The sequence below is a fragment of the Arvicanthis niloticus genome, chromosome 24, assembly GCF_011762505.2.
Source record: "Arvicanthis niloticus isolate mArvNil1 chromosome 24, mArvNil1.pat.X, whole genome shotgun sequence".
NCBI classification, from domain to species: domain Eukaryota; kingdom Metazoa; phylum Chordata; class Mammalia; order Rodentia; family Muridae; genus Arvicanthis; species Arvicanthis niloticus.
The window spans coordinates 7,880,557-7,907,231 of record NC_133432.1 but is presented as its reverse complement, the minus strand read 5'-3'; the positions used below and the strand labels follow the sequence as shown (position 1 = coordinate 7,907,231).

Here is a 26,675-nt window from a genome sequence, read left to right as displayed (position 1 = left end):
GATCCATTAGAGAACATAGTGATACCAAGTGTTTGTTTATGTTCCTCTGAACAGGGCCTTAAAATGTGGTAAAACATTGACTTAGTGGAGGTGCATAGGTTAAGATGCCTTGTTTACATGTTTGAAACTACTGAAGAATAAATATGTTCTATTAAAATAATTTTTAAAAGACAATTATGGGGCTGGAGAGACGACTCAGTGGTTAAAAGCACTGGCTGCTCTTCCAGAGGACCTCTGTTCAGTTTCCAGCACCCACACAATAACTCACACCCCTTTCTAACTCCAGTTCCGGGGAATCTGATGCCTTCTTCTGACCTCTGTGGGTACCAGGCACGCACATGGAACCCAGGTACACATGCAGGCAAAACACCCATACACATTAAAAAAAAAATCTTGAAAAAATAAATCTCTGGGTTGAAGAACAAATGAAGAGAGATATAAGAACCCACTTTAAGTGGACTGAAAATGACAGCACAGCTGGGTGGGGGTTGGGGGGGTGGGGGAGGGTGCAGCGAGGCAGGGGGTGTAGCCTGTGACCTGAGTGCCTGAGCTTCTGAAATGGGGGCCCATTGTGAGTTGACACCAGCCTGGGCTACAGAGTGAAACTGTCTCAAAAGAGAAGCAGTCAGGTAAATGTAAAGGGGAAGGAAAGCAAAGGCGGGCACAATGTATCCGACCCGTATCATGCTGCTGACCTAACAGGGAATATAAGGCATAGAAAGAAAGGAGAGTTTAAGTCAGTGACCTCAGCTGGCATTGTGTGTTTATTTCTTTAAAAAGTCAGCTTTTTTTTGTAAATGACCAGAGGAAATAATGAAGATTAAAGAGAAAAATCACTGAAATAAAAAAGATAGAAAAAAAAAAAAAAACCAAAGGGAAGTTCTTTTAGAAAAAGAACTGACTTTATTAATCTCATATCAAACTGATTTGTTAATTTAAAAAACCAGAAGAAACAATGACTAATCAGGAAGGAGAGAGAAGACATCAGTGCGGCTTCGCTGGCACCGGGGCAACGAGGGACAATGTTGTACAAAGAAAGGACTTGCAAGAAATGGTCAGCTACTTCAGAAGACACAAATCATTACTGTTTGGTCAAGAAAGAAATGATCTGAATATAACAGTAAAGTAACTGAAATTTGAGCTGGTGCGATGGCTCGGTGTATAAATGTGCTTGTCCCTAACCTGAGGTCAATCCCTCCAAGCCACATGGTGGAAGAAGAGAAACAACTCATGAAGTCAGTCTCTGACCTCCACACATGCATGTGGTACAGAAACACACACAAAATAAATAAATATAAAAACAAATTTTAAAAATTAAGTTTAAGATTTCCCCCACAAATAAACATCTGGATGTCACCAGCAACTCCAGCCCATCTATGAGGGAGAAACACATCCAGGCTACACGACTGCCCCAGAAAAGGGTAAAAGTGTTAGCATTTGAAACAGAAATGAAGGCTGTACTGCCCTCAAGTCAGAAACAAAGGTGCGGGCCACAGAAAGTAGAATTCAAATTAGATATGTCTGCAGTTCTACAGACTCACTACAGCATGAAGGGACAGGCAACACCATATAAAAACCTGTGTAAAAACATATCTCACTTGTAAAACAAAATTATAAAGACTTCTCAAAACCCACTAGCAATTCAATCTCTATTTTTTATTTTATTTTATGTGTGTGGGTGCTTTGTCTATACGTATGTCTGTGTACCACGTTCACGCCTGGTACCCGAAGAGGCCAGAAGAAGGCACTGGAGCCCCTGAAGCTAGAGCTACCCGTGGCTGGGAGCCAGCGTGTGGCTGCTGGGAACTGAGGCCAGGTTTTTCTGCAAGAGCAGCCAGAGCTCTAAACTTCTGTAACGTCTCTCCAGCCCCTGCTATTCATTTTTTAAAAAATGGGTGAAAGATTTGAGTGAGCCTCTTACCAAGGACGACGTCTAAGCAGCCAATGAGAGATGCTTGGCAGTAACTCCTCAGATACACACTAACCACGAGATGCTGCCTCACACTCACTGCAATGGCTAACACGGAAAACCTCATCAGACCAGGATTGAGCAACTGGGCCCTAGAGACAATGCAGGGTCTGTGTGTGTGTGTGTGTGTGTGTGTGTGTGTGTGTGTGTGTGTGTGTGTGTAATTAAATGGTATATGCTTTAGGAAAAAAAATACTTATTTTGGTATTTTCTTAAAAACTTAAACAGAAACCTTCCATAGGGTGTAGACACTCTACTACAGATGACCACTCAGGAGAAACAGAAGCTTTTCTCCATGCAGAGTCCTGTACACCAGTGTTCACAGCACCTTACTTTATAGCAGTCTACATGCCCATCAGTGATGGCCGCACAGACAATCTGTGCTACGTGGAGGCAAAGGAACGTAACACAGCAACAAAGTACACTGTGCACACACTCCACAACACAGATGAACCTTAGAATACGGATGCTGAGTGAGAGGAGTCACACAGAAAGGACCACAGCCTTTATGGTTTCATCTGTATAGTACCACAGAAAGTATTAAGTAGAACTGGAAAGATAACTCTGACTCAGAGTGCTTGCTGCTCTTGCAAAGATCAGAGTTCAGTTCCCAGCACCTACGTCAGGTAACTCCAGTCCCAGAGGATCTGATGCCCTCTTCTGGCCTCCGAGGGGACTGCATGCATGTGCCCATACCTATACACAGACATGCACTGACTGACATTGTGTGTGACAAGGGCCAGGAAGGAGGGGTTGAGGGGCACAAAGGAGCTTTGGGCAGCAGAGAAACTGTCATCATCTGGATGACAGTCTCATACATGTGCAGATGAACTCAGTTATTCTTGGTGTCAGAGAGAGGAAACACAGATACATGCATGCACCTACAAACTCAGAGGAGATAAACAGAGAATTTAAAAGAGAGGTACCCATGGTCATGGAGGACAGGAGATGAATGTGACTTCACAAGTAATCAGAGAACTAGAAATTAAAAGACAATACACCTTACTTCACTTACCACATTGGCTGAATAATAAAAAAAAAATGTGTTTTATTATAAAATATGGGCTTCTGGCAAAGCCCTCTAGGGGTTCATACAAAGCCTTTCTTTAAAAAAATAAAATAAAATTGTTTTTATTTTATGTGTGTGGGTGTTTTGCCTGCACATATGTCTGTGGACCACATGCCTGATGCCTTCAGATTCCCTCCTACACACTCTGTGTGTGTGTGTGTGTGTGTGTGTGTATGCAGACATACATAAGCCATAGTGTATTGTAGAAGCCAGAGGACCACCTTGGGCATGTTTCCTTGCCTTCTGTCTCATTTGAATATGGGTCTCTCTGTTGTTTACTCACTCACTTTGGGAGTTAGCTGTCTCTGCCTCACACACTGTACCTCGGTCTCTCTATTGATTGCTTGGTTTTAATTAGCAAAGAATGCATGGATCCAGCAGATGGAGCACACACAATGGCTCCTCAGTGGACAGGCCGCTTTGCCGCTTGTGTTGTATCTGAAGTAGGAAGCAGGATTTCAGGTAATATTTAGTGTCCTTCTTTTTATATCTCTGCCCTGTGGCAAAGGCTCATGGGCTGCTGCTATTGGGTGGTGGGGCCTGGGAGAGGCAGAGCCCCTCAGGAGGCCTCTGGCCAGGGGTTCATGCTTCAAAGTTGTTGTGGAACGCTAGCTCTCTCTCAGTTTTAATCTTGCTCCTTGGGGACGAAGGGAACAGTTTGGTTTGGTCACACACTCCTGCCTTGAACTGTTGTTTCACTAAAACCAACGAATCATGAACTGAGATCCCCGAACTGTGAGCCAAACAGACCTTTTCTCCATAAGAGTTTACCATTTTAGACATTTTACTACAGAGATAGAACTTTAATATGGAAACCAGCTACAAAATCCATAACCTAAAATCTAACTACAATAAAAATAGTGTAGTCTCTCTGTATATAAAAATGTGTGCACACATGTGCATGTGTCTGTCTGTGCATGTGTGTTTTCCTGGAAAAGGGGTATCAGCAAACTGTTTCTTGTCGCCAAGTGAATCTCTGGTGATCTCTGACGGAGAATATGGAGAATCTAAAGATGTGTGTGTTTATGTGTACACATGTTCATATGGTGCACATGTGCTCGGCCATGTATGCACATGTATGCACATGGCTGAAGCAAAGGTCTTTTCCTCAGCTGCTTCTCCATCTTACTTTTTGAGACACGGTCTCATACTGAATCCAGACCTCCTCAGTTCAGGGAGGCTGACTGGCTAGTGAGCCCCAGGGCCTCCTGTCTCTGTCTTCACAGTGGCGGGCTTACAGGCCCATGGCACCACACCTGGGAATCAAAGTGAGGACTCCATGTTTGTAATGCAAACAATATGCCAACTGAGCCTCTCCTTTGGGCCAAAAAAAAAAAAAAAAAAAAAAAATTCACACTTTTAATAATATAACATTTTAAAAATATTTCATTTTGCAAGTTGTGTATATGCTATGGGTGGGTTGTCTATGTGGGCACAGTGTTAGTGGAGGCCAGAAGAGAGCACCAAGCTTCCTGGAGCTGGAATTACAGGTGGTTGGGAACTGTCCTGTGTGGGTGCTGAGAACAGAACTCAGGTATTCTGCAAGAACAGTGCACGTTCTTAGCCTCCCAGGCATCTCTCGTATTATGCACTACTTTCCTATTTATGTGTTTATATACCTGTTATATTCTTACAGAGGGCCGGGCAGTGGTGGTGCACGCCTTTAATCCCAGCACTTGGGAAGTAGAGGCAGGTGGATTTCTGAGTTTGAGGCCAGCCTGGTCTACAGAGTGAGTTCCAGGACAACCAAGGCTACACAGAGAAACCCTGTCTCGAAAAACAAAACAAAACAAATATATATATATATTTTTTTTTTCTTTTTTCTTTTTTTTTTTTTTTAAGGCATGCGCCACCACCGCCTGGCATTATTATTATTTTTTTAAGATTTATTTATTTATTTTATGTAAGTACATTGTAGCTGTCTTCAGACACACCAGAAGAGGGCGTCAGATCCCATTACAGATGGTTGTGAGCCACCATGTGGTTGCTGGGAATTGAACTCAGGACCTTTGGAAGAGCAGTTAGTGTTCTTAACCACTGAGCCATCTCTCCAGCCCATATATTTTTTTTTCTTACAAAAGTAGTAAAATCTCACCATAGAAAACCTAGAAAACACAACTTATTCCTATATTACAGGAGGAAGCTGAGTCAGGGAGCCTTGCACAGTACCTTTTGATGTATGGCACAGAACCCGTGGTATGGCTCAGGTGCATTGTAGCATCAGCCTCTCCTCACTTACAATCCCAGTCAGGACACACCTGTGGACAGAAGGGTAAGATATGTAACTATAGGAGAATAGAGAGGGAAAAATAATCAGAGCTTAACATGGGTAGCCAATAGCTGTGGTCTCAGCTACTCTGGGGGGCGAACACTGGGAATGGCTGGAGTCCAGGAGTCTGAGGCACTTTTTATCACTTGCTAAAACCAAAGCAACAACTAATGATGCAGTAATCTTAAATATTCACAAAAAATAATATAAATCATGTATTGTCATGCACGGATGATAAATATAAAAGAGCCAACATCCATCCCGGGCTTCTAAGATTCCCACGAGATGAACATGTCAGTAGATTCAGGATCTACACAGAGGAAGCCGCAAATCTGTATGTATTCCATTTAACCTGAAACTACCCACCAGCTGCTATAAGACATGTCTCAGTGGTTAAGAGTGCCTTGTCCTTCCAAAGGGCTCCAGGATGGTTCCCAGAACCCATGTAGTAGCTCAAAACCGGCTTACTCCAGTTCCAGGGGATAGGGCGCCCTCTTCTGGCCTCCTTGGGCACTACACACACATAGTACACAGACATGCATGCAGGGAAACACTGTACACATAAAATAAGAAATAAATCTCAAAGAAAGAAAAAGAAAAACCATGATAATAAATAAACAAACAAACAAATAAACCATAGAAGAGAAGAACAAGAAACCCTATGCACTAACCCGACACTAACCCGACAGCACATGGTGATCAATGTCACCGGCTCTCAGTGACCTCAGTTGTTTCTCCTACAGTTGTGAGATAAATACACTGTTCCAACCACCTCCTTTTCCAGGTTCGCCCATAACCAATCTCCCACAGTTCCATGTTAACTATTAGTTTTATATTATTAAAGCAATACATGACTAATGAGAGACTAATGTAGATACATATTTAGAAACTTTCTTTTTTAATTCTCAATCAGGGGCTGGAGAGATAGTCATCCTAGAACATGCATTAAAAGAAAAAAAGCAAAATAAACCTGGATGTGGTGGTAGGTTTTTAGTGCCAGCTGAGGAGGTGGAGGCAGGTGGATGCCTGGGAGTTGCTGGTCAGCCAGCCTGGCTGAATTGGTAAGCCCTCAGTCAGTGGAGAACTCAAAAACAAGGTAGTGGGCACTGCGGAATGATACCCATAGTTGTTCTCTGGCCTCCACACACACCCTGACCTGCCACAAAGACTTGTACACAGCATTCATAACTCCTATTAACAACTGGCTTTCTTTTCTCCGTGTCCATATCTGCTTTTTTATGCCTGTACTTTTTATACGTAGCTGACACCAGCAAAGAATCTCATCTTCAGACTCCTGTCTATGCCATCTCACCGAGCAGTGTCCTCAGAGACTACCTAGTGACTGTTCAGGGTCAGTCTCACAGGATGTCCCTGACGCTCACAACCAGCATTCCACCACTGGAGATGGGGGCTTCACAGTGCTAAGTTCTGGGTGTCTGAACTCATGTCTTGATACTCCTGTGAGAAACTCTACCCACTGAGCCATCTCCCCCCCCACCCCCCGCTTTGGAGGACGTTTATGTTTTGTTGATGTGTGGGGGGGTGTTTCACTGTGTAGCCCTGGCTAGCCTGGAACTCCCTATGTAGACCAGGCTGGCCTTAAACTAGCAGAGACCTGCCTGTCTTTACATCCTGAGTGCTGAGATTAAAGTTGTGAACTACCGTGGCTGGCCCAGGGCCTTGCAGGAATTAAAATGAACAACTAGAAGCGATGTCTCAACTTCCACCTCTGTTCTCCCTCTTCGGGGATATCCCAGTCTCCTCTTGTACCTCCATTCACGAACCACAGTTATTCATGATTCCAGTTATTCCCTCTGATTCTGGTTTTGTTTTTTTGGTTTTTTTGTTGTTGTTGTTGGTTTTTTTTGAGACAGGGTTTCTCTGCGTAGCCTTTGGTGACTTGAAACTCTCTGTGTAGAACAGGCTGGCCTCAAAATCAGAGATCCTCCTGCTTCTGCCTCCTGAGAGCTGCTGGGATTAAAGGCATGGGCCACCACCACCGAGCTATTCCATGATTCTTTCTTTGGCACATTTTAGATTAGCTAGAGCCTGTCTGCATTCAGCACCAGATTTCACCTAAGCACTAAAGCATCAGTAATTCCATGGTTACACTGTCCTCCTGCTAATCTAGTCTGATGACAGCCTCAGCTTCCTAGCTCAGAGAGCTTCTCCTGAGCCACATGCCCCAGGTAAACTGCCATGCATCCCACGTCACTATGTTTTGGAGGGCAATCCAGAAAATGTTGTGTCCCATAAGATTGGGTTCTTGTGTCATGTGGTCTCCAGAGATCTCCTAATACTGAACATATACTTGTATTCAGGACTTCAGCCCACATAGTGGAGAAACTGGGGGACACCTTTAAGGAAAGAATCCAGGGCCAGAGAGGTGGCTCAGTGGTTATGAGCAGGCACTACTCTCGCAGAGGACCTGGGTTTGGCTCTCAGCACCCACAGCAGGTGGTTCACCACTGCCTCTAACTCCAGGGGAGCTAACTGCTTCTAACTATGCCTTTCATGAACACACATTCACATGCAGATTTACACACATATAAATAATTTAAAATGTACCTTTTAAAAATAATATAAAATAAATAATAATATAAAATTCTCACACAAATATATGCTTAGAGGGCTTGGACAGGGCAGCCAAAATGCTTGCCAAGTGCACACAGGGTCCTGGGATCACCCTTAGCACAGCACGGGAGAAAACATGGGAGTAGTGCACACAGGGTCCTGGGATCACCCTTAGCACAGCACGGGAGAAAACATGGGAGTAGTGCACACAGGGTCCTGGGATCACCCTTAGCACAGCACAGGAGAAAGCATGGGAGTAGTGCACACAGGGTCCTGGGATCACCCTTAGCACAGCACAGGAGAAAACATGGGAGTGCAGACATGGGGAAAATACAGGGCCTTGAGGGAGACCAGCAAATCAGGGTCCATATTGAAGCTAGCTCTTTCAAAGTTGGAATTAGTACAGTGTGGGCTGCCACACCCCCATGCCTACCACTCAACCTACATGCAAGCTTGACAAGAGTCGCCTGCTAAGAAAGTCACAGAAAACTTAAGTCTGCTAGCTCCTGCCCCTGTCAGTCCGTCACCACTGACTGTTACTCTGAGGTAAGAAAACTGCTTTTTATGGCACTTACATTTTGACAATGAAACTAGACAACAGTTAACTTTTACACCACCAAGATCGAATGGCCCAGGGTGCTTGTGTGTCATAGCATTTGAGAGCCGGAAAGGGACATGGCAGTCAACTGAGCTCCACCTCACAAGTGTGGCACAAGTGTCTGAGTTTATTGATTTATCATAATAAAGATAACCTTTAGCCTACTCCTGAGTGAACTGACATTAAAATATATGACAGAGATTCTTCTTGTCCTTCTTAAGACTAAGATCTATGTCTCTTAGAAAAAGGAGGAAAAAAAAACTATTGGTGGTTCTGAGTGATTGAGTTGGTAGACAGGGGAGAAGCTAGGCTCCTTCGAGCTCTTTACATGTTACATGTTTTTGTTTTGTGTGTATGGATGTTTTGCCTGTATGTATATCTGTGTATCATGCGTGTGGCTACTGTCTGTGGAGTTCAGAAGAAGATCAGATTCCCTAAAGCTAGGGCAGCAAGTGCTCTAACCACTGAGTAACCCCTCCATCCTGGATCTCTTATCTTTGATATTAAGTAACTGTGTACTATCTGCTATTTTGACTGGAGGCCAGAAACTTGAGTTCAATGCTACATCTAGCTCAGAAAATAAACTCTACACTAAGTGGGTCTTAAATCAAGACCTGGGGGCTGGGGAGATGGGTCAGAGGTTGAGAGCACATGCTGCTCTTGCAGAGGACCTGGGTTTGGTTTTCAGTACCCATATCAAGTGGCTCGCAACCTCTAACTCCAGTTCTCTGGGATCTGTTGTCCCCTTGTGGCCTCTCTGGTGACTGCACTCATGGGATGCACACATACACACACACACACACACACACAAAATTAAAAACATTTAAGACCAATGCAAAAATGATGCTCATCTGGTCTTATAAATTCCAAATTAGACTAACAGACTGGACCAAACTGTGTGACATAATAATATGTAACTATCTAGCTATCAAATACATGATATGAACCAAATACATAATATAAATGCCTTAAATTATTGTAAAATATAGTAATAATACATCCAGTGTTCCTCAAATTTGATTAACATTCATCTATATACAATAAACAGTTTTTTACAGAATCTTGATTCTTTTTAAAGCTTGGTTATTTGCTTAATTTATCGCACATTCATTCATTCACTCAGCAAGCATACTAAATGTCACCTGTGTGTCCAGCACTGAGCGAGGCCTTAGGTCCTTTGTACCCTATACTCCAGTACATAGTACAGTACACAGTACACTGTGTGCAGGTGCATGTGTTGGTGGGCAGCTTGCATGCAGGGGGCAGTGCAGGACACCACATAGCCTCTGTCACTCTCTGCATCAGGGCCTTGAGCCTCTCACTGGTCAGCAAACTCTCAGCATCCTCTTGTCTTCACCACACAATGCTGGGGTGATGGGCACACACAGTCTCGACCAGCGTTATATGTGGCTGGTGGAGATTTGAACTCAGGTCCACATGCCTGCAGAGCAAGTGCTCCTACCCACTGAGCTGTCTTCCCAGCTCTGGTGTCTGATTTCTTGACCTGTGAACTATGCTGCAGGATGGGACTATGTACCTGAACGTGGAGGTCACAGAAAAGTCTGTCAACAGTAAAGGGAGGTTTCTGTGCACTCATGCTCACTGACCAGAGATTAGTCCAAACTCCAACACTGACGAATGAGGGTGTCTCCAGCAGCCCGTACTGCAAGGTGTGATGTCAGTGCAGCTGGGATCCTGAACACGGAAATGCACACTGTGCCTACCGTGGTACCATGCAGGTTGACGGACACTTCTGGAAACACCTGGGCTCAGACTCAAGACTGACGCTTGTTACAAATGTGTCTTCATGGGCACACAAAGTTTTCTATTCTTAGAGAGCGCTGCTGCTGAGACACACGCAGACTTTAACATCCTTCCGCCCTCGTGCCTATAGAATGAAACTAAAAACTCAGGTACGTGTTCAAGGTGCTGTAAAGGAGCATAGGTTGTCTCCAGGTGCTAGGGACCTAAGGCCTCGCTCAGTGCTGGACATTTAATATGCTTGCTGAGTCAATGTGCGGCAAATTAAGCAAATAACCAAATACAAGCTTTAAAAAGGATGCCCGAATCATCCAACAGATTAAATAGACAAGTCTCAAAAGCAGACATGCAAATGTACAGACATGCAAAAGCACAGACATGCAAATGTACAGACATGCAAATGTACAGATATGCAAAAGCACAGTTACACTACCCAGCACTGGGAGTCATGGAGGATGCAAATCAATTCCAGGAGAAGTCACTTCTTCCAGTAAGACTGGCTACTATCAAAGACACAAAGATGAAGAGAGCAGGCAGGGGTCTGTGAGAAAGAGACCCTTCCTGCACAGTGTGGGTGGGAACACACATACATACAACCATTATGTCAAGAGGCATGAAGGTTCCTGGGAAATTTCTATCCCTGTTGATTGGAGCGCTGTTCACAGTTAGCGGAGAGATAAGCTGAGTGCCTGGCCCCCATGAGTGCTCAGGCACGTGCTGCTTATACACACGACTGCTGTTCAGCCATTTAAAAGCATGAAATCTGATCACTGGCAATGACATGGATAGAGGTGGACATCACTGTAGAAATCTAAATAAGCCAGGCAGAGAAATAAAGGACCAAGTGATGTCACTGTCCCTCACGGGTTTATATATTTGAGTGCTTGGTCCTAAGTTGCTGACACTGTTTAGGAAGGATTAGGGGTGTGTCCTTGATGAAGGAGCTGTGTTACTGGGGGCAAGCATTGAGATTTTATGCCATCTCTGGTACCTGTCTTTCTGTCTCGTGGTTATGAATCAAGATGTGACCTGTTCTTGCCTGCTATGATCCCTGCTATGATGGTCACTGGCTTTGAAACTGTGAGCTCCAAACAAACTCTTTTTCTAGGAGGTGTGTGGTAGTGGTGCCTTATCAAGGCAATAGGACAGGTGCTAAGACAGTCACCAATCTGTACAGCCTTTAACAAGCTGACCTCACAGGGGGTAAGAGTGGAGGGGTGTTCATGGGCTCAAGTGTAGTGGGGAGGGAGGACAAACACAGGTTGACTGACAGGTACTGACACAGGTGGAGGAGGGTCTATCAAGCTGTGATGTTACAGAAAGATACAAGAACACAGACCAACCTTCAATAGTGACTATCAGTGGTGCTGAAAACAACATTACAGAAAGACAGAAGAACACAGACCAACCTTCATTAGTGACTATCAGGGGTGCTGGAAATGTGCATTTTCTGTTCTTTATCTTTCTGTATCAATGATATGTTCTCATTGTTCAGACATCACTTTTGCAGCGAGGCCCAGTAAAATGTTTATTGTAAGGATTACTTTGGAATAGCAGGAGATGGAGCAGGGAGGGCAGGTGCTCCATGGATCTGGATGCACGAAACAGGGAGCAGCCCAATAAGGAACGGAGAGCCTGTATATCCCAGGAGACACAGGACCTGAGGTAGATCTGGGCGGCAGGAGCAGGTGACAAGGGAGAAGTTTGTTCAGCAAATGAAAACCGAGGGCTGAGAAGATGGAGCTTGTTGCTGAGAAAGATGAGGGTCTCTATCCAGACGGAGTTAGAAACTCTAGATGGGTACCCGAGAAGAGCACACAGTTAGCACAGAGAGATGGAGGTCAGGGGTCAAGGTCAATGATGGAGCTGGGTGAGACTAGGGCAGTCTGGACCAGACAGGGAAGATAGAGCGGCTGCATTGACAGGAAGGGAAGAGAAGGCCAAGGAGCACGCCAGAGCTGGATTCCTAGCGTGTGCTGGATGAATGCTAAGTGCATTCTTCCCCTTGAGTACGACATGGAATGTTAAACATGGCTTCCTCAGGTCAACGAGTAAGGCGAGTGAATGATGGGATACTACTAATAAAATTTAGGGGCTTATTGTTTTAATTTTAAAAATGAATATTTATGTGCATAAGTGTTTTGCCTACATGTAGGGATGTGCATCACACATGTACTAGATGCTGAGGAGAAGAAAAGAGGGCACTGATTGCCTAGGACTGGAGTCACAGACAGTCGAGAAGCTCCATGTGGGTCCCGGGAATCAAACCCCAGTCCTCTGCAACATGCGTTTTTAACTGTTGAACCACCTCTCTAGCCCCAGGTACGTACACACACACACACACACACACACACACACACACACATCTAGAATTTGGGGAATGTTACTCAATATATACATATATGTTTATTTGGGGAGACAGGGTGCCATTATGTAGTCCTGGCTGGCCTGGTACTAACTATATAGACCAGGCTGGTCTTGAACTCATAGAAATCCACCTGCCTCTGCCTCCCAAGGGCTGGGATTACAGATATGTGCCACTACGCCTGGCTCCTTAAGTTTTCAAACGATTACTGTACACTTGCTTTGTTGTAAAGAGAAAGAAAAACAAACGCACAGACAAAAGCCCCAAATAAAAACAAAATAAAAGCAAAAGTAGCCACACAAAAACAAAGCCTTGGTCCTTCTTCTGTCTTAGGGAGTTTTCTCCGTTCCCCGAGCCCTGCTTTTTCCTCTTCCTCTTTCTGACGTGTGTTGAAGTTGATGCCACTGAGCAACTGCAGTCAGCCACATATCTAAGTGTGTGCTCTAAGAGTCAATGTATAAATGGCATTTCTGATTGGGAGTGGATCCAAGTGGGGCGCAGGGACACTGAGGTGTCTCCTAGTAGCTTTGGAGATGGAGTCATCTGGTACTTGGAACCTGAGAGCTCAGAACGAAATCCTGAGCCAAATGCCCATGCACCCATAGGGTACCTGTGCCCGCTGTGCTGAGCTTCAGGAAGGCAGCCTCGAGAACAACGGCCTGAGAAATGGGAGCCTTGCAAAGAAACCCCCTTCGGTGCAGGATACTCCAGGGTAAGGTTCTTCTAAGATGTCACAGGTATTAGCTTGGCTGTTGGCTTGGGAATAATTCTCTCCCTCTATTTTGTTGACTGGGAAAGCAGTCTTTAATTATGAGCAGTTAGAAACTCAAACTTCAAAACCAAATTGTACAGACTTATACATGACTGTTATATTGTTTTTGAGACAGAGTCTTGCACTATAGTTTGGATTGGCCTGGAATTTAGCGTGCAGCCCAGGTTGGCCTGAACTCCTAAAGATCCTCCTGCCTCTGCCTTCCCAGTGGTGGGGTTATAAAGCATGAAGCCAGTGAGGTCTGGCTAAAGTGCAGACTTATTTGGGGAGGGTCTATCGGCCTCTGCTGTGAACCAGGCTGTGCTGTCTGCCCTCACCCTCCACCTCACAGGCTATCTGGAGACAGGGCTTTAGATACAGATAGAGGTCAAACAATGCCTGAAGGGCAGAGTCCTAATCTGGTGGCACTGCAGTGCTTAGAAGTGAGAGACAGGAAGAGCAGCAAGAACAGACCCTCGAGTTCAGACAGACCCAAGAAGGAAGCCCACAGCAGGAACAGGGTCTGCAGCACACTGGGTTTGAACTTGCAGCCTCCACTAAATAAACACATGTACAGACACAGATATACACATATGTAGATGTATGTACTGTATTATACATAAGTGTATTTTGTTATATTATGTATAAATGTTATATTGATATATGTAAACACAGTGTATATATATGTATATTATTTAAGCATATAAATATTATATGCTTACATACATAAGTCCATATTTAAATATGCATTTTTATGCATTGATACACAATTCTAGGATACACAGATGAAAGAAAATGCATGACATTTGTCTTTCTGCGCCTACTTTTCTTAACGTGCTGATCTCCAGTTGCTCCAATTTCCAGCAAATACCATCATTTCATTTATCTCTGTGGCCAAGTACACAATAAGAATCCATCCCTCCCCCCCTCCACGCACCCCCTCCCCCCGGTCAGAATGGCCGGTGCTAGGCAAGGAGACAACAGTGCTGTGAGGCCGTGGGAAGCAGGGACCTCTGAGTCACTGCTGGGGGAGGGTGCACTGGTACAGCCACTATGGAATAGGTAAGAGTAGAACTATGTGACCCAGCTGACCACAGTGGGCAGAGCCCTGCGAGACTAAGTCAGCAGGACACAGAGGCACCACTACATATCACCATGAATGAGAGCTGGTTTACACAACCAGCCTCGGTGTCCAGCACAGAAAAACAGAGAACACTGATCCTATCCAAACACATCATGGGGCTGGACACATGGCACAGCAGTTAAAAGCTCTTCCTGCTCTTGCTCGGGCCCAGAGTTCAGTTCCCAAAAACCCATGAACCATGTCATGTGGTTCACCAACACCTGTAACTCCTGCTCCACAGGGAGCTGCCACCTTCTTCTGGACTCAAGGGGCACTGTGCTCACACACACAGACACATGCACACACAAACCTAATTTTTAAAAATCTCTAAAATTGGGCTGGAGAGATGACTCAGAGGTTAAGAGCACTGATTGCTCTTCCAGAGGTCCTGAGTTCAATTCCCAGCAACCACATGGTGGCTCACAACCATCTGTTATGAGATTTGATGCCCTCTTCTGGTGTGTTTGAGGACAGCTACAGTGTACTCATATACATACAATAAATAATTCTTTTTTAAAAATCTCTAAAATTATACCACAACAATTCAAGGAATCAGGAACAAATATTCTTTGATATGGAGGGAAATGTTTATAATATACTTGTCCTTCTGCAGTAACTGGAGGGGAGAAATGACCCACAAATAAGATTAGAGTACACCTGAAGATTAACTACAAAGCCTTGACCTAAATGTGTCTGTAAGTGCTATTTAAGTGTATCTGAGCGTCAGCAGCTCTGAATGAGTGTGAGTGGATGAGCGGGTCCCTCCAGCCAGCAGTGGGTACCGCTGCCTCAGTCTCAGGCTACATAAAGCAGGTTCTTTATCTGAGGCTGATTTCCTTGAAAGTTGTTAATGATGTGACCTTAGTCTGGGATAGAATGATAGACAGAGTGCATGCCTAGCATGTCTCAGCCCTAAGCTCTGAAAATCAAGCCAAACCATGACAAAACCCCAAACAACAGCAACTCAACCACACTGTCAACTCTCCACAGACTACTGTTTTTTCTTTCTTTGGTTTCATGTAGCACAAGGAGGACTTGAATTCATTATGTAGTAATTCTGATCCTCCTGCCTCCACCCCAAGTGCTGGGATCCACAGACTAATTTTAAGCATTCTTTTCAGCTGCAGATGAATGGCACCTCCCCCACACACCTCAGCTAGCACCATCACCCTAGACATGCCAATGCCGAAGCCTCTCCCTGGCTCCACAACACTAATTTGTCTTCAGAGGACACAACATTCTTGGTCTTTGCAGTTGGTGTATGACATACATCCTTCCTGGTGAATATTGAAATCTTGTCCTCAGTGACCCCGGCTCCACATGGACAGCATAGCTAACCTCACCCACCTCTCTGGGACACCAGGAAGTCTGCTGCATAAATGAGGAATGAAGGACTAGCCTGGCCAGCCAGGAACTGCTCATCACCTGCCTGGGTCATGCAGGTGTCTGCTCTTTGTCCCCGAGGAAGGGTATAGTGACTGTTATATGTGGTACATATTGTACAAGTCATTTGGTCTTTGGCATGAACCTCCCTTGCTACAGGCCAGGGGAAACCCACACAAACCCACATGTCCACACACCCCAAAATAATCACACTAACATTTAACAGAAGGGCCAAGAGGGCCCATGTAGGTGCGGATGTAAGAAGCTAGGCACAGCAGTTGTCCCAGAGCCCCAGTGCTGGCTAGGGAAGCCGAGGGCCCTGGGGTTCTCTGGCCAGTCAGCTTATCTGAATCAGCAAGCTCCACAGTCAGTGAGAGACGGATGGTTTCAAAAACTAAGGTGGAAAGCAACTGAGGGCAACACTCCAGGTTGACTTCTGGCCTCTGCATGTGCATGCACACACACGGACATGGACACATTATAAACAAAGGTTAGGGGCTGGCAAGGTGGCTCAGTGGGTTAAAGTGCTAAGCCTGAGGACCCAAGTTCAATCCCTGGATCTACATATTTACATGGTGGAAGAAGAGAACTGTCTTCCACAAGTCGTCTTCTCACTCCCACACAGGCTCACTCTTGTTCTCTCTCTCTCTCTCTCTCTCTCTCTCTCTCTCTCCATTTCTCTCTCTCTCTGCCTTTTTCTCTGTGTCTTTCTCTCCTCAATATAAATATAAATAAATGTAAAAATAATTAAAAATATTCAACAAAAGTGTAAAATATCTATCTATCTATCTATCTATCTATCTATCTATCTATCTATCTATCTATCTATCTATGGATTGATTTGGTTTTTCAACACAAGGTTTCTCTGTATAGCCCTGACTATCTTAGAACTCACTATGTAGACCAGGCTGGCCTTGAACTCAGAGATCCACCTTCCTCTGCCTCCTGAGTCCTGGAATTCAAGGCATGAGCCACCACCACCCAGCTGTAAAATATTAAAAAAATAAAAATAAAAATAAGGGGCTAGAGAGATGATTCAGCACCTAAGAGCACTTGGTGGTCTTCCAGAAGATCTAGGTCCAGTTTCCAGCACCTACATGGTGGCTCACAACCATCCCTAGCTATAGTCCCAGGAGATCTGATGCCCTCTTCTGACCTCCGAGAACACCAGGTACACAGATATACATGTAAGCAAAACATTGGCACATAATACAATGAATAGACTTAATAAAAATTAAAAAAAAAAACAGAGACCTTTGAGACTCTTGCCTAATTTCTAATGTGGAAAGTGTGTGTGTGTGTGTGGGGGGGTCTGTATTCCTAGTCATTGTCACTCTGGCACTGCCTAGCAGATGCAGCAGGGACCCACACGGGCAGCCGGCTGTGTGCTGGTAGCTCGCTCGCTGCCTGCCCCACTCAGGCAACCTCTGCTCGAAGGAGCTCAGAAAAGCTTTTGGTTTTTTTTTTTTTCTTTTTTTTTTGTTCTTTTTTTTTTTTTTTTTTTTTTTTTTTTTTAAGATTTAAGACTTTTATATTTAATTACTGTTGGGGGAGAGGGTCTGTGTGCACACGGCTGTAGAAACTGGAGTGCTGGATCTCCTGGAACTGGAAGGGCCAGCAGCTGTGAGCTCACTGAAGTGAGGTGGGGAACTGATCTTGTGGTCTCTGACAGCAGCACATGCCGTTTACTGGGCTTGCCAGTCCCTGGAAACTCCTTTTTCAAAAAGCCATTGAGACATAAAAAATAAATTGGGTTCTTGTTTTGTTATTTGTTGTTGTTGCTTTGTTTTGAAATCCTGTGGCTGGAGAGACAGCTCAATAGTTAAGAGCACTTGTTGCTCTTCCAGAGGACCTGGGTTTGATGGTGGTTCAGCATCACCTGTAACTCCAGTTCCAGAGGACCTGGGTTTGATGGTGGTTCAGCATCACCTGTAACTCCAGTTCCAGAGGACCTGGGTTTGATGGTGGTTCAGCATCACCTGTAACTCCAGTTCCAGAGGACCTGGGTTTGATGGTGGTTCAGCATCACCTGTAACTCCAGTTCCAGGGGAGCCAATGTGCTCTTCTGGCGCCCCAGGCACAAGGTATAGATGTGCTCCACAGACATCATACTGAAAAATACCCATCCATATGAGATACCATATCTCTGACAGATAAGTTAACATGTTTTCTTCTAAAGTCAGTGGTCATCCTGCAGCAGGTCTGAGCCTCTTCCAGGTCCCTAGATGAGCTTTGAGGGGTCATAGAGAGTATGAGGGACTGAGCATAGTGACAGGGAAGGGTTTTACTTCAGGGCTTGAGAGAGGAGACACCCAAGCCAAAAGTGACCCTGAGTGAGCTCAAGCATGTGGACTCTGCGAGCTTCACCCGGCGCCCACAGGCTCCCCAGATGCTGTTTTCCCAACACAGAGGGCTCTGAGGGCATCATCCCGCTACACAGAAACTTCAAAGATAGCCCCGCACCCCCAGCGGATAATATGCCTTCTGAGCGCCCTTGAATGTACTGGTCCTTCTGTGCTCCCTGGGTTCTGCTTCTATGTTTTATTTAGCTTTTCATTATTTTTTCTACTTCTTTAAAAGTCAAAATTCAATTGTTCTTTTGAGATGCAGTGAGAAGATGCAGTGAGGTACTGAGAGTCCATGATGGTGGGCTGCTGGGCTCTGCCACAGTGATAGTGGACTGTTGGGCTCTTGAAGGGAGCCACAAGGAAGCTCAGAGCCCCACAGGAAACAGGCAGGAGCTGGGAACATGTACACACTGACACACACACATTCACACTTACTAACACTCACAGACACATACACACACATATACACACATATATACTCACATACACATATACACATATACACATACACACACACACACACACACACACACACACACACACACACACACACTTCTTCCATTGACTCGTCCAGGCACCTGCCTGCCTGTCTGCCCGCCCAAGGCCCTGGATCTGATCCCAGTGCCACCAAAACCAAACCAAACCAAACCAACCAAACCAAACCAAATCAACCCAACCCAACCTAAACCAAACCACCATCAGCACCAACAGCAAAAGAGATGGTTTCTTTTCCTCTGCTGCTCTTAAAGCAAAGGATGTAATTTTTTTAAAAAGCAATTTAAGTTTAAAGACCAGTGTGGTCATACACACCTTTAATGGAGCCCTCTGAAGGCAGAGGCAGGTGGATCTCTGTGAGTCCAGCCTGGTCTATAGAGTGCTCCAGGCAGCCAGGGCTTCACAGAAAGCCAAAACAAGTAAGGTTAGACAGGATAACCTGAGCTACCATTCCCATTTACCCATAATTCCCTGTTTATGTGTGACCTGCTGGGGACTATTCTTTTTTATTTTTTTTTTATTTTTTTTTTTATTTATACGAGTACACTGCAGCTGTCTTCAGACACATACATCGAATCACATTACAGATGGTTGCGAGCCACCATGTGGTTGCTGGGAACTGAACTCAGGACCTCTGGAAGAGCAGTCGGTGCTCTTAACCACTGAGCCATCTCTCCAGCCCACTGGGGACTATTCTGAACACTCAGAGAAACATAACAAAGCTTTCCGTTCTTGAAAAAACTCAAATTCTAGTGGAGAGGAATAAATGGATAATGAATAATAAGTATGATAAGTAATTAGCATATTAAAAGAATAATGAGGGGTGGGGGATATGGCTCAGCAGGGCAAGGCACTTGCTGCCAAGCCCAAGGGTCTGAGTTCAGTCCCTGGGACTTACATGGCAGAGGAGAGAACCAACCCTAGCAAGTTGTCTTCTGAACCCCACCAGTATGTGTCTACATATACACGCAGCCACATATACACACATGAAAAATGAACACATAAAGAACTCAGAGTGTAATGAAAGAGAAAACCAGAAGTGTGAAGTAAGATTAGATTAGAAACCCCGGGAGGTGGAATGAGCTGCAAGTTGCATCAGGGCTGTGGGCCACAGCTTCATAGGAAGTGAAATCTGACCCTTCTCAAATTTGGAAGCAGGTGCCAGTATGTGGGGGAGGCCTCTTCTACTGTTGGAAGCTGGGGGAGCAGTCAGTGCAAAGGCCCTGTACATGCTGGGCAGGGGCAGTGGGCCGCTGAGCAGAGTTAGGCAGTGTTGAGTTGGGGGACAGGGTAAGAAAGAGAGAACCAAAGGGCAGAACCCAAGGCCCTGTAGGATCCTTGCCAGGACGGCACTGTGGGAAGGAGGCCACAGCAGAGCTTGGGGATCTCTGCCATACTTCCTTCTTAAAGGGTCACTCTGTGTTGACTGTAGATGTTAGTCCAGAGCCCACTAGGGGGCTGCTAGGACATGCTGGTAGCCTGAGCCAAAGCACTGGTAACAGGCAGAGAGAGCTCATTTTACACATATAAATATACACCACATGCTTATACATTACATAAATGGTGACTCAGTCAACCACGTGGCGGTTCCCTAAGATTCTAAGGGTGATGGGCTGGGAAGGTGAAAAGCGGAGAAAGCAGCTGAGCAGGGAGGATCTGTGTCTGGTGTCCAGCACCTGCTGGCCGGCCAGCCAAGCCCAACAGGTGAGCTCAGGTTCAGTGAGAGACCCTGTCTCAGAAAGCAAGGCAGAAAGATCCGGACACCTAACACTGACCTCTGGCTTCACCATGTGCATGCACACATACATGTACAGACATGTCTACCTGAACACACACACACACACACACACAGAGAGAGAGAGAGAGAGAGAGAGAGAGAGAGAGAGAGAGAGAGAGAGAGAGAGAGAGAGCAAGCATGCAAGCATAACGGTACTAAGAGCTTCGTATTGCCTAGTGCTGCAGCTGCATTACCCACCATGCAGTGCGTGTCAGTGGGGCTGCTTGTAGAGACAACTGTATTTTGCTGTGTTGAGAGGCACAGGCACTTGCTGTGTATTATAACAGTCTGCTATATGAAGCACTGTACTGTGCTACCCAAATTAACAACCTAGGAGCGGTAGCTAACCACAGCATGCCTGGTCTGCAGCAGTCAGGTTTGTGCAGGCCCTGCCCAGAGGCTCCCCTAGAACTGACCCTTCTGTGAAGTCATGAGTGACTGGAGCTTCCAAAATGAGCTTAGGAGTGGGGCAAGGCGGTGCACCCTTCTAAGGTCAGCATTTTGGAGACTGAGGCAGAGGGATTCCTGTGAGTCTGAGGCCAGTCTGGTCTACACAGTGAGTTCCAGGCCAGCCAGAGCTGCACACTGAGACACTGTCTCAAAGGGGGGAGGGTGGGAGAGAAGGAGGGAGAAAGAAAGGAAAGAAGGGAAGTGGAAGAGACAGAAGAAAACAGAGAGGGAGGTGGGTGGGGAGAAAGAAGACTGGCTCATCTTAGGGCTTTGTCAGCGGTCGAGGGGGCTGCCATACCAGTGAGAACTGGAGTTTTGATCCCCAGAGCTCATGTAAATGTTGGGTGGCCATGTCCATTTATCTGTAATTCCATCCTAGGAAGGCACAGACAGATGATCACCAGATCACACTGGCTAAGGAAACCACATCAGTAAGCTCTGAATTTGATTGAGAGACCCTGCCTCATGGAATAGAATGGAAGAATGCCTGATGATGACTGCTGCCATCAACCGCAGGTCTCCACATTCTCAAGCACACATGCACATGCCTCAAACACATGTACCCCTGACATGTGAATATGTAGACATGCAAAAAAGGAACAATAAACATAAAATAAAAAATAAGAGATGAAGCGCAAAGGATTGTTACGCCAAAAAGGTTCAATTAATAAGCAGGCTCCTGGGGCTGGAGAGATGGCTCAGCAGTTAAGCGCACTCGCTGCTCTTCCAGTTTGGGTTTGGTCCCCAGCAGTCACAGGGTGGTGTGCAACCATCTATAACTCCAGTTCCAGGGTATCTGGTGTCTTCTGGCTTCCATATGCATGTGGTACATGGATAAGTATGCAGGCAAAACACCCATACACATAAAATAAAATAAAATAAAATAATGATTCTTTTTTAAAAAGGATCCTTTTAGTATGCAAAATGCTATCTTCTTCCAAAGCCTGTAAAGGGCTAGCACTTCATACAAACTTCTCTCAGTTTAACACAGGGCATGCTCAGATGTTCACAGCCCCCTCCCCCATAAGCACTCTCTTGATATTGAAATACAGTGGCCATCTTTCTTTAAAAAGCAACAATAAAAAGTTTTCTGTAGCTGGCCAAAGAGGGTATAAATCAGTTTGAAAATGCTTTTTCTAAGCCTGAGGTATGTAGGAGGAGCTAAGGTGGGAGGAGTAAGGGAGGAAGAGGAGGAGTAAAGGAGGAAGAGGAAAAGGAAGAGGAGGAGCAAGAGAGAGACGGAGAACAAGAGAGAGGGACATGGAGGCTGATGTTCACTTGTCTGTAGCAGTCAAAGGTAGTTGGTATATCTAGGTTGGGTATTGGGTCACACCTCTGATCATAAGGGCATCTTGTTATTGATCATTACCAAATATATAAGCCTTTGGATAATTTAAGCATTAGAGTCTCATCTGTACCAAGCCCGTGTGGTTGTCAGGATGATCTGGGCAATGCCCAGCCTTGCAGAGACAGCGTGGAAGACTGGCAGAGCCATCTCCCATGCTGGCGTCTCGTGGGTGGTAGGGCTGGTGTCTCTGGCTGGCCGTTTCTAGCTGTGGTGCATGTGACCTCTGGCCACATGGTTGAGCTAGGCAGAGCCGCCGCATCCTAGACAGTCGGCTTGGCCTACGGCTGATTTTTAAATAATCACAACAGAAGTACTTAAGGTTTCTCAAAGTTTTCTCAATTATTGACAGAGTTCTATTTGTTTTGGCTGAAACTGAACTTATTTAAAAAGAACTTCAACTGTTACCTCCATGTGTGATGAAGGGAAAGGGTTCTGATGGAGTATCCCAGAATGCCTTGGGAAGAGGGTCAAGCTTGTCTTGCAGAGCAATGGGAGGCAATGGATGGCTTTTCAGTTCTTCCCAATCTGTCCCCTAACCTACAATTAGAGCCCCATGTGTATGAGCAGGGCTTGTTTACTGGACCAGGGCTTCTCTGGGCAGGGTATGAATTGCTTTTGTGCTTGATGTAGAATGTCAGCCAGGAAAACTTCATCAAGGGAAATCCAGGCAACACTTGGTTGAGTAGGAACAGGTAGCGCATCCTCGAGGACTCGGAGATGCAGATGAGAGGGATGTCTGAACAAAGAGTGCACACTGCAGTCTGGGAGTGGGACCAAAGGCTCAAGGCTGGAAGGCGCACAAGAGCAAATCTGGTCACTGTGCTTTTGCATGTGAAGCTCTCACTGGGTCTGCAGCTGCCTGTGGGGTAACTTGGAGAAGTCTGAGCTGGGTATCAAGTAGGAAAACAGAATTCTGAGACTGTCTGTGTAGGAAGTTTGGGGGCTACAATCCAAACACTAGGAGAATTCTCCCAGGGGAGGATGCTCAGAGGTCTAAAACAACCTTAAAAGGCAACATCTGCAAACAAGCTTTGTGAATAACCTTCCTATAGTGTGCCTTAGAAATCCTGCGCTCATGCACACAACACACAGGCAGACTTTAACCTACTGAGGGATATTTTTCAAGTTTCGCTCCTCCCAGAATCCCGCTATTGTACTGTCCTTCAACAGTCCCCTATGTCAGTGGCCCAGTGGGCACACGAGGCATAGATGGAGTTAAGTATAGGAGGCTGCCTGAATTACTGTGGAGCTGGATAAACTTGAGATCAGTACACAATACCACAGGCGGCCACCAATGTCACCATCACCACAGACTGCAAAGAGGTGGAACAGGCAAAGCAAAGACACACGAGAGACAGCTTGAATCAAACAAGCACATGAGAAATGTAAAGGAGAAAACCTAGCATACAGTAGAGTCCACTGTGGAGAGAAAGGGTTATTCAGGAGTTTGTCAAAGTGGTGAGGGCCTTTCGCCAAACAAGTTAAACCTCTCCCCAAAGCTTAAAACTCTCAAAGGAGAGTTCTCAAATGGGGATTGAGCAAAATATGTCTTTTTATGTAAACCTGTAGTTATTAAAGTATTAGATGGGACCAGAGAGGAGCACAGGTAAAGGTGCTTGCTCCAAGCCTGATGACCCCAGTTGCTTCCTCGAGGCCTGTAAGGTGGAAGGACAGAACCACCTCCCCAAAGTTGTCCTCTGTCCCCAACCCCATGAGCTCAAAGCTCATGCCCATGCATACACAGAAAATAAATAAGTGTGGTTTGTTTATTTTTTAAGCCAAAAATAGTGGTCAGACTATTCAAAGTTGGAAGACACAACAAAAGTTGGAAAACACAACAAAAAAAGTTGGAAGACACAAGAAAAGACACTTGTTTCATCTCGTCCCCTTTAACTTTTACTGGATGGCATTGTTTATAAACAGATTTTAAAATGATTTTATGTCTATTTTGCCTACATATATGTATGTGTATCATGTGCATGTCTGGAGCCCATAGAAGCAAAAAGAGGGTACTGGATCCCCTGGAAGTGGCGTCACAGACATTTGTGAGCATGAAATACCTTTAAAGAAGTGCTTTATTTTTCTAGCAGGTATCCATTACCATCCTCTGCTCCATCCTCTCCTAACTGGGTATTTGGAACCAAATACGGCTCTGTGCACTGGTCAGGAAGGAGATCGGGTGGCAGTAGCCTCGCCCTATGGGCTGGCCACAGCCACTCTCTGCAGGAAGTGGCAGGAGGCACAGTGAAGGTGTTGGAGAGAGGAAGAATTAGGTCAAGAGCCCCAGGTCGGGATGAATGACAGAGTGGCCCAGAAGATTTTGGCATGGACACATCTCTCTGGCTGACTCTTGGCGGTAGCCTAGCATGCCAGGCGAGGGTGTTGGCTCAGGTACAAGCCTACCTAGGCTTGAATTGGCTTCTGCTTCTGGCATGCAATGAAGGTCAAGAAACTTAACCTTTAACCGCTCCCAGCCTATGTTCTAGTCACCAGTACTACAGGGACACCCTTTAGAGGTTGTTGGGATTTCGTGAGCAATAGTTCAAACAGAAGACTGTCCGTGTCACATTATGCCCTCCCCGGCCCCACACGTCTCAGCTATTGGGTTATTGATGATCAATGGTAGTGCCTGCTGTTTGCTGTTCAGTGCCATGCTTATAAATAGTGTATACCTAAAAAAACAACCAAACAACAACCACAAAATCTGGGGCTGATAGTATTTGAGTTCACCTTTACTCCCAACAATCAGGATGTAGAGGCAGGAGGATCTCTATGAGTTCAAGGCCAGCCTGGTCTACATGGCAAGTTCCAGGACAGCCAGGGCTACACAGCGAGACCCTGTCTCAAAAAAATGCCATAGAAACCAAAAACCAAACAAACCAACCAAAAAAACAAAACAAGAAACATGTCTTTCCTTGTTCCTTCTTCTTTTCTTTTTTGCCCCTTTCTCTTCCTCCTCACCAACTCCAATCCACCCCTGTGTAAACCAGGCTAGCCTTGAGCTTACACCCATCCTGGTCCCTTCAGACTTCCTGGGGTTGGGGCTAAAGCATGTACCTTACTGTTCAAAACAGTATTTTTCTAACACTTCAACTTAGGTCTCCCAGCACAAATCCTTCAGGCTGTAGCCCGTGCTTGAAGAAGATGGCATTTATTTGCAAGAAGATGGCTTGCCATGGTCTGAAAGCTTGGGGCAAGTCCCAGTGCAGAAGGAATGCCCTGGCAGACCCTGCCTGCTGGCTGCCTACCTGACACCAGTTCCTCCCTGCATTCCTCTGACAGACATTTCCTGTCCCATGAGGCAGGGTGAGGCTTGATAGTCATGGCAACCCATTAATTGCCATTGTGGTGATGGATCTAGGGATAGGCACAGGACCCAGTGCTTTCGAACAGAACCTGAGGAGACATCTGTTGGAGGCTTCTGGGCTGGGGACCTGGCATGAACAAATACCTCTACAAGGCTGGGGATGCAACTTAATGGGTAAAATGCTTGCCCTGTATGCAGGGCACCCTGGGCTCCACCCTCGGTACCACATGCATAAAACCCAGCAGGAGGCGCATGCCAGGATCCCCAGCACTCTTCTGTAGGTGTGGGCAAGGTGTAAGGTCATCTTTCCCCATGTAGTGCATTTGATGCCAGTCTAGACTATGTAAGATCCTGCCTCAGAAACAAACGCTGAAACAAACAAATACACAACACCCATCAAACAAACAAACTCCCCTAACTCATTTGTAGGCACAATTGTAAATTAGCCATGTGAGTCATTTCTCCAGAATGTGAGATCATGGTGACAGGGTCTGCTATGTCTCCCAGGAGGGTGGCCTAGAAACCTGGAGGTCAAGTCAATCTCTGCCTCTGTGCTGCAGCCTGTCCTATTTTATTTACGTTTGTTTTGTTGTCTGTATTTTGTCTATGTGTGCATGTGTGTACGCACCACATGTATACAGTGCCCAAGAAGGTCAGAGGAGGACACTGCATCCCTGGAACCTGAGAACAACTCTAAGCTGCCTTGTGGGTGCTGGGAACAGAACCTGAGTCTTCTGTAAGAAAAGTAAGTGTTCTTCATTGCTGAGCCATCTCTCTGATCCAAGGCTGGCAGAACACAGAGTTCTGTGTTCGTCATGTACAACTAACAGTAAGATTGCTAGATGCTGTTTGGGGAATGGACTCCCCCTCCCCGTGGGAGAGCCTGGGTGTTCTGGAACAACTGCTAGGTATACAAGTGGTTTTAGCAGGTAGTAGAGTGACCTTGTTAACATTTTATTTTATTTTTTAATTGATGTTTTATGGGGTCTCCTGGACTCCCTGCCTTGAACTTGCGATGTCATCATGATGACTTAGAAGTACTGATCCCAGGAAATGCATCTGACACTCAAAAACTGAGAACTGTTAGG

General features: G+C 45.6%; 1 protein-coding gene across 1 annotated transcript in view; it reads right to left on the bottom strand.

Annotated features, from left to right (window-relative positions):
* Taok3 (TAO kinase 3) overlaps positions 1-26,675 on the bottom strand; it is a 155,332-nt gene that overhangs the window by 86,226 nt on the left and 42,431 nt on the right. The window contains exon 3 of the mRNA XM_076922572.1: positions 5,208-5,296. The gene's annotated coding sequence lies outside the window, so the exon portion shown is untranslated. The remainder of the gene's footprint in view (positions 1-5,207; positions 5,297-26,675) is intronic.